Source organism: Carcharodon carcharias, chromosome 4 (assembly GCF_017639515.1).
Source record: "Carcharodon carcharias isolate sCarCar2 chromosome 4, sCarCar2.pri, whole genome shotgun sequence".
NCBI classification, from domain to species: domain Eukaryota; kingdom Metazoa; phylum Chordata; class Chondrichthyes; order Lamniformes; family Lamnidae; genus Carcharodon; species Carcharodon carcharias.
This window is the reverse complement of record NC_054470.1, coordinates 142,032,710-142,041,858: the sequence shown is the minus strand read 5'-3', so window position 1 is coordinate 142,041,858 and position 9,149 is coordinate 142,032,710.

Here is a 9,149-nt window from a genome sequence, read left to right as displayed (position 1 = left end):
TCAGAATGGATTGCGCACTGTTTATTTCTTATAGTTATGGATCTTGGGACTATCAATGCAGGTTCCACATCAGTGCAATTTACAAGCAAGCCCTATATGTCAAGGTATTCACCAGCCTGATGCAAAAAATGTAAATATGTTCAAAACCAAACACGCTTAAAAGCATCATTTTTGATAAGTAACTTTTTGATTTTAAATATGTGTATTTTCCAGTTGCTAAGGCTGCTGGTGCTGAATCAGAGCAGGTGCGTGGAGCACTAGAAAATCAGTCGCAGATTCATATAGCCTATCCTGCTATACTCTAGTAACGAGCGTAATTTTCCAGTGGGGTTTTCAGACTAGCCGAAGATGGTCATTCCACAAAGGAGCTACAACTCAATTAAGGTAGAATATCTGCTCCGTTTCTGAGTTGTGCAAACATGGATCAGGCAAGTTGGATGACATGGTGAACCAGACGAACGAACCTCAGGCCTGTTTATTGCCTCATTCTGCAGAGCACAGTTTTCTGATCAGCAGGATTTTGGAGCCTGAGAGTGTCTTTGTACAAAATGTGAGAGTTCTTCATTACATGCTGATAATTATGCAAATCAATTTAAATACCTAGAAGGCACGATTTCCTCACCAGCAGTTTGCTATCTGTTTTGTGAATCCATATCAAAAGGGCAAAACTGCAAAGGCAAATTCTGGCCTAATTTGAGAGCCTGTTATCTTAAGGATGGGTGGTCATTATTTTGTGCTGCAATTTATCTTGTTGGATTTCAATTTGCTGAGTTAAAATTTCTGAATAGTGGTGCAATCCTGGTAGGGACTGTTAATGTTTAAAGAGAAATTCGAACACCCAGTGATTAACCCAAAAGAAATTATGCCACAGGATTTCACGTTTCTAAACAAAAACCAACTTTACTGCATATTAAAAACGTTAAACAAAGCAAGCATTATGAAGTTTGTTAGGACTTACAGCATATTCACTTCTCCTTTTGGAATTCACTAAGTATGCCACAGCTATCCAGAATTCACTTTAATTTCTCCTCATCGTTCCAGCTATCCTCTGAGATACAAAATTTCATGGAAATCCTTCCAATTGCTTTTGGCTAAGTAATCCTCCAACTTTTCCCCAAAACCTCAGAAGAGTGGCCTTCTCAGCTTCATTGCATTCTCCAAGCTAACTCCATGTTTTGACTATGAGGGCTACTATAGATTCTTTCCTCTAGCTCTAAGCTAGGACAATCTTCCAGCTTCTTTTCCCTCATGACCCCCAGCTGGCCCAAATTTTCTAAGCAGCTGCACATTGGGTTCTCCTGACCCAACGCTGCTGCACATTTCTTCTGGGATCTTCTGATCCTGACTATCACAGAAATGTTCAGTGCAGCATCTCCCCTCTAACTCCAGAAAGCGGAGTAGAGTCAGGGGAACAAATGGACATGGACTATTGTTATGCCACAAGCTGCCATTTTCTCTCCATTAAGTTTAAATGTCCAGTTTTTGTGTGGGTTAGTGAATGGAAAATTGAATAGGTGAGTGGATGAGTGAGTGAGTGGGTAGGTAGGTGGGTGAGGGGTAGGTGGATAGGTTGGTGAGTGGGAGGTGGGTGAGTGGGTAAGTGGGTAGGTGGGCAAGTGGGTGGGTGGGTGAGTGGGTAGTTGAATGAGTAGGTATTTAGGTGAGTAGGTGAAGTGGGTATTTGAGTGATGCGGGTAGGTGGTGAGGTGGATGGTGAGTATGTGATTAAGGTGGGCGAGTGAGGAAGTGGGTGAGGTGGGTAGATGAGTGGGTGGGTTGGTAGGTTGGGTGAGAGGGATAGGTGGGTGAAGTGAAGTAGGTGAGGTGGGTAAGGTGGATGGGTAGGTAGTGGGTGAGTGGAATGGCCAGGCAATAGTCTGGTCAGGTCTGGGGGGTAGTTGGGTCAAGGGGGTAATCAGGTACTATCAGGGGGTGGTCAAGTTGGGTCAGAAGGGTCAGTGGGTGGCCAGGGGTAGTCATGTCCAGTTGTGGTTGGGGAGCTGCGGAATAGTTGGATCAGAAGCGTAGTCAGGTCTAGCCTGGGGATGGGTAATTGCGTCTGTGGGGTGATCAGGTCAGGAGCAGTAGTCACGTTGCATTAAGGGGGCAGTCAGGTCAGGGGTGAAGTGGGGGCGAGGGGTGTTATCCAGGTGTTAGACCAGGTTTAATGTGTCTAACATTTCTTGGATTCTTGGGTAACTATCAAGGTAAGTACTGCAGATCTATCGGAATCCTTCAGCTCTATCCCAGAGTTGGGAACATTTGCAGAGGATTGCAGAAGCAGGGGAATTGCCCATTTTAAGTTTAAACTTTCCAGGCAACTCCCACATATGACCATGAGTCCGGACTTCCACAGGTTCCTGACGTGCATCTTTGTCATTTTTTCCAGTCTCCAACAACTCAGAGACTGGATGATTTGGGCCCATGACTCCAAACTGAACTCAAGCTCCCACTCGCATTCTGCGCACTGAAAGATAAATTTAATATTTTCTCTGCTTAAGGTGGAGGCCTGACTAACATTTCTATTTTGTTCTCTCAACTCCAGGATAATTTCAAGATGCTCAGTATCATTTGTGACTCCTCAGTTATCGAAGCAGTCTATGTCCAATTGCAACAAGACCTGGACAACATTCAGGCTTGGGCTGATAAGTGGAAAGTGGCATTCGAGCCTCACAAGTGGCAGACAATAACCATTGCCAACAAGAGAGAGAATTTAACCATCTCCTCCTGGCATTCAAGGATATTCCCATTGCTGAATCCCACATCAGCAACATTCCTGGCATTACCATTGACAAGAAACATAACTGGATCAGCCGTATAAATAGCATGGCTAAAAGAGCAGGTCAGAGGCTAGGATTTCTGCAGCAAGTAACTCACCTCCTGACTCCCCATAGCCTGTCTACCATCTACAATACACAAGTCAGGGGTGCAATGGAATATTCCCCGCTTACCTGGATGAGCGCAGCTCCAACAACATTCCAGAAGCTCGCCACCATCTAAAACAAAGCAGCCTGCATGATCAACAATCCATTCACCACCTTAACATTCACTCCTTCCACCACCGAAGCACAGTAGCAGCAGCATGTACATTCTACAAGGGGCACTGCAGTAGCTTACCAATATTCTTTTGATGGCACCTTCCAAACCTGCAACTTCTACCACCTAAAAAGACAAGGGAAGCAGATGCATGGGAGCACCAACAACTACAAGTTCCCCTCCAACTCACTCACCAAACCAACTTGGAACTATATCGTTATTTCCTCACTGTTGCTGGGTCAAAATCCTGAAACTCCCTTCCTAACAACACTATGGGTGTACCTACACCACACAGACTGCAGCGGCTCAAGAAGCCAGCTCACCACCACCTTCTCAAGGGCAACTAGGGATGGACAATAAACACTGGCCCTGACAGTTATGCTTACAGCCCAAGAACATATTTTAAAAAGCGAACACCATGCCTGTCCAGGGGCAACAGCAGGTGGGCCCCTGTGATCTTAATGATTGGATTTCATTAGCTTTCCAGTTTCTCAACTGAGATAGTCGGAACATCGGGAAGCAGCTGCACAACTGTTAAAATCAGGCAGCAGCTGGTACTAGTGCAGGGGGCCCAAGGGAACCTTCTCCAGCATAACGTGGGTGTTCTTGGAGGGAAATCCAGGTCTGAGGGTTTGGGGGAGCCCAGGGCAGTGAAAGACCAGGGTTTCCTTATGGACCAACACATTTAATTGATCTGTTGAAAAAAAAAAGCAAAATACTCCAGATACTAAAAATCTACAATAAGAACAGAAAATGCCAGAACCACTCAATGGGTCAGGCAGCATCTGTAAAGAGGGAAACAAAGTTAACTCTCCAGGTCAATTTTCCCTTAACACAGGTTACCTACTTTCTTAAACGCTGTTCATTTCTTACAAGTTCCAGAACCGATGCAAGGTCACTGACCTATCCCTGGCCGGTGGGAACTGAGGTAGTGCGGGGAGTGTGGTAAAATTGTGCAGAGCTGCGACAGGACAGCTCCCGACACAGTACCACTGCTGAGTAGGTTTCTCAGAGGTGGGCTGCGAGGCGGATTGGCTGCTGGCTCCAAGAAGGCAAGCAGCTGATTTGCATCATTAAAGGCCCTGTCAAAGTCCACTTCACTGAGCCACTGCTGTTCCGCCAATTTTGGTCAGCCCCCTGCTACATGGGGCAGCTTCACACTTACTGGAGGTGGCCTTCCTGTGGCAGCATGGGGCGGAGGGGGCAATCAGAGCCAGAGACTCCATCGTCCAAAGTGGGAGCCTGGAGCAGGGAAAGCAACCCCACAGCCACAACGAGCCCCTCGAGGGGATTCCCATCCAGCCTTATGCCCCCTGAACTTTTTATTTTTAATCTATGTATCTGGAGGTGACCCTAGGTACCTAGCTGCCTCAACAATGCCCACCTCTCTCTTATTAATAGACTGGGCTTGCTGGTGACAACTTAGGAGGGCACGTGTGGTAAAATCGTCAAGCTGGCAGCACTGCCATCAAGTGTGGGTTCGACACCCACTTTTCACTCAGATGGTGGGATGCCAGAGCCCATGCTAAAATTCAGCCAGTCAAAACCATTTCTTTCCATAATTTTCTGCTTTTATATAATGTATTTTATCTGTGTTTTTTTTAATATATGAATTACCAGTCACTGGGCAGTATACTAATTCTCTTAGATTGCAAGTGGAATAACAAGCAAAAACACCAACTTAGATGCTTCACTGTTAATATGTTATTTAACAATATTAACACTGATGACAAACCCTGAATCATTCTGAACATTCTACCAAAAGTGCAGGACATTCTCTTTTACTTCAATTCTCATAATTGTTAAACAAGGGTCACAGGAGATAAGAATACTAACACATACAAACATTGATTTGCCGGCAGCCCTTGCAGTCCCAGCAGTGCCAGAACTCAACAGAGGGCGCTGCTGGGAATGCAAGAAATCCCACGAAGAAGACAACACAGTTACCAGAATCAGGTAAGTCCACGTTTTTTTGGGCACGGAGAGATTGGGCATCCTAGGGAGGGTTAGGAGGAGGGCTGGGGGCTGGGGAGTTGGGTTTTGGAAGCTGGGGGTAGGCACAAAGGTATCATTTTGGTGGTGGGGGGAGGGGGGATGTCCCCAGTGCACACAGGCACCCCCAAAAGGAGGTACCCCCTTCCTGATTTTCCACGAGAGTTGGTGAAAAAGTGGCCTGCCCACTTTCATCCATCTTCCACTGCCAACTGTATTATGCTGGCAGAGGTGGAATTATGCCCTTAATTGCCCCTTAATTGGGCAGTTAAGTACATCAATAGGCCTAAGAGTGTATGGATTAGCAGGCATCTTACCCACCCATTATACTATGGGGAATGGGTCGGAGTGTGGGTGGGCAAGTGTGGGATGCTCCCCTGCCATAAACATGCCCAGTGAAAGGCCATAAAATTCAGCCTTTAGTTGCTATTTAATTCAAAGTAAAACTGGAAACTTTCAATTAGTGTAGATAGTTCATCACTTTTTGCAAGTGTAGCACACAGATCATTTGGCTGAACATGCAGTTATGCTTCAAATGAACTCTTTGCTATTGTACCATTAACCCCTTCCTTGGATTATTAAATGGTTGGGTATAGGAATACTGATGACTAAGTGTCAAAAGCAGTCATATATGGGTTTAAAGTACAGAAGTGAAATAATGGATTTACCAAACACGCATTGCCCATTTCTCTGTGTGTGTGTGTGTGTGTGTGTGTGTGTGTGTGTGTAAGTTACCCTGATATAGCATGGAATCTTTGGTGCTCTCTTGCTTTCAGCCTCCCAGGCAAATAGAAATAACACCACAGAATTTACATCAGTGCAATCCATAAACATTCTGTGAGTTGTTGTTTTCAATCTTAACTAGGCAAATTAATTTAACCTCAAGAATAAATCACATTACAATGCGATGCAATGTTTAGTAATTATTCTAATCCTGTACCCAAGCCTTGTTTAAAGTTTTAACGGCTGTTCCACCTTTCACACACTGATTCTCATTAATTCTGATATATTGTCATTGCTTTATGTGTGGAACAGCATTAAAGTTGGATAGTAAAAAATATTATTTGCAGTTTGCCAGACATACATATTGAGAACCATAGGCTGGAATTTTCCAGCTCCTCCTGCCGGCGGGATATTCCAGTCCCACCAAAGTCAACGGATGTTTGAATGACTCGCCGCATCCACCACATGGGAACTCGCTGTGGCGGAGCCAGAAGATTCTGGCCATAGAAACTGAAATGTTGCATATACAACCAGCTTTGACTTCAGCATTAATAATTCGATTGCTTGGCTGCAAAATTTGGCTCCTTAGCACCCAGTTATTTGGTTCTAAGAGTGCCATTTAGGTTCCAGGATGATATCCAAGGTGCAGGTGCACACTTTGGATGCTAGCTGTGCTGGACACCATTTTGGTGAGGGCATTAGCATCACACACAGAGCGTCTGCCACTTCACCTTCTAAATACCAGGGAATACAATCCTAGTTTGTGCATTTGTGCCTTATAAGTGGAGCCTTGATGTCTAGATATAATCCTCGTAAATCAACACTGCACTTCCTCCAAAGTTAATTTTTCCTCCCAAAGTTTGGCACCCAGAATTACTCTCAGTACTCCAGGTGTGTTCTAACCAGGGCTTTGTATAGCTACAGTATAACTTCCACCCACTTGTATTCTAGTCCTCTTGTTAAAAAGGCCAGCTTTTTGATTATTTTATATGTCCATTCATGGTGTTTTAATGATCTGTGTACCTCGGGCAGGATTTTACATCGGGATCGCCCGGACCTACTGAAAGGACCCAGCAGCGGGTCCTGCCACAACAGGGCCGGAAAATCCTGGAGCTAGATTTCCAAGTCTCTTTAGACCTCCACTGTTTCCAGCTTTTCACCATTTAGAAAGTACCTGTTCTGCTCTTTTTTTATGTTCAAAGTGATGACCTCACATTTACCTACATTGAAAATCCCCAAGTGCCACAGTTTTGCCCATTCACTTAGACTTTCAATATCCCCTTGTAACAAAATGTTTCCATCTACACTGTTTATAATGCCACCTATCCTTGTGTCATCGGTAAATTTGGGAAGGTGGCTTTCAATTCCTTCATTTAAGGTAGTAATAAATATTATGAACGGTCGAGGTCTCAACAGAGATGCTTGTGGGACACCACTTGTCAAACTTTGCCAATTAGAATAATTGCTCATTATCCCTACTCTCTGCCTCCTGCTACTCAGCCAATTTCCTAACCCGGTCAATAATTTGCCTTCAATTCCATGAGCTTTAGCTTTAGCCAACAGTGTCTTGTGAGATTTTATCAAATCCTTCTGGAATAACATTCCTAGACAACCCCTAACCACGGCCTTCGTCACCTCTTCAAATCTTCAGTCACATTCATCACGCGTCATCTACCCATTATAAATCCATGCTGGCTCTCATTGATCAGCTGAAAATTTTCAGGATGTTCAGGCACCCTATCTTTAATTATGGACTCTATTAATTTTCCAACAGTAGATGTTGAGGTCTATATTTCCTCGGTTTCCCTCTTTCACCTTTCTTAAACAGAGGAATGACGTGCAATTTTCCACTCCAAAGAAATGATTCCTGAGTCCCAAGAACTTTGGAAGATTAGCAAAGGACACAACGTTATCCTTACACCCCCACCTTAATGGATTTCGAACTCAGCATGACCTTGAACTCTTCTTCCATTGTCTTGGCCTCTGTGCCAAATTCTTTGACCAGGTAAAGACCCTTTCACCTGTCTCTAGCGTACTTCCTCCACCTGGACCCGTCCCTTTGGCCTCTTACCCTCTCTTGATCTTTCATTGGGAACTGCTGGTGTGACATTGGCAGTCCCAATTTCTCTGCTCCCTTCACTCACTCTAATCACTCTTCCTCTGAACTTGCTACACTCTGTTCTCTCAGGTCTAATCCTGAGATTGTTATCAAACCAGCTGACAAGGCGGGGTGCTGGTGTTGCCAGGTGAACTGAGCTCTACCTTGCAGAGGCTGATTGCCAACTCTCCGACACTTATTCTGCGAACTCCTCTGGGCCATGACTCATCCTGCAAACATCAAGCTATAGTTTTCAGAACAGTTTTCACTGATCTCATCTCCTCTGGTGATCTTCCCTCCATGGCTTCCCGCCTCATGGTTCATTTAAGACAGAGGGTAGTGAGTCTTTGGAACTCTCTTCCTCAAAAGGCGGTAGAAGCAGGGTCTTTGAATATTTTTAAGGCAGAGCTAGATAGATTCTTGATTAACAAGCAGGTGAAAGATTATTGGGGGTAGGCATGAATGCGGGTTCGAGGGCACAATCAGATCAGCCATGATCTTATTGAATGGCGGAGCAAACTCGAATACCGAATGGCAGACTCCTGCTCCTGATTCGTATGTTCGTATGTGCCAAATTTTCACTTCCGGATTGGGAGCACAGAGTCAGGACAATTCCTGGCTCTGCAAACCCAGCCCAGGAAAAAGTGCCCCGGAACTTCTGATTTTCAGACTGTAGAGGGAGGGGAATGGGGGGGGCGAGATGTAATGGAAGTCATTTTATTTGTGTTAAAACAATAATTTTATTGAATATCGAACAATAAAGACAGATTTTTCTAAAGCACCCTAAATTGGTACTTACGTTACCATCTCCTTGGTACATTACCAAGTCACTGAGTAACCTACACATGGGCACTACTGTCAGTCACTCTGTTCCTGGCCCTTCTTCCCGCCTTCAGTAGTGACCTTTCCAATATGGCTGCAGCAACGAGTCCTCAAAGCAACGTTCCTTTTAGGTCAAATTTCTAGCTCCATTCCAGCCTTCCGAGACCTGGTACAGTTCTTATCAATTCTTCTCACAGGCACTGCAAGGTCAAGCAGACATCATAATATCCAATTTGTTTACGCATCTTTTGATGGTGTCTCCCCATCTGTCATCCTTCAAGTGTTACACCCATCAATCAGACTTCATATTCTGATGACCATACTCAGTGACCACAGTAAGGTTAGTCATCACCCCACCCTGTAGTCCAAGGACCACTCTTTAATTGTGTTGCCTCTTTAAGAGCTGTCAGCTGTTTTTAAACTTGGGCTGTGAGTTTCCCGCGCTTTCCTGCTTTTGGCGGCCTTCCAGCGATCATGT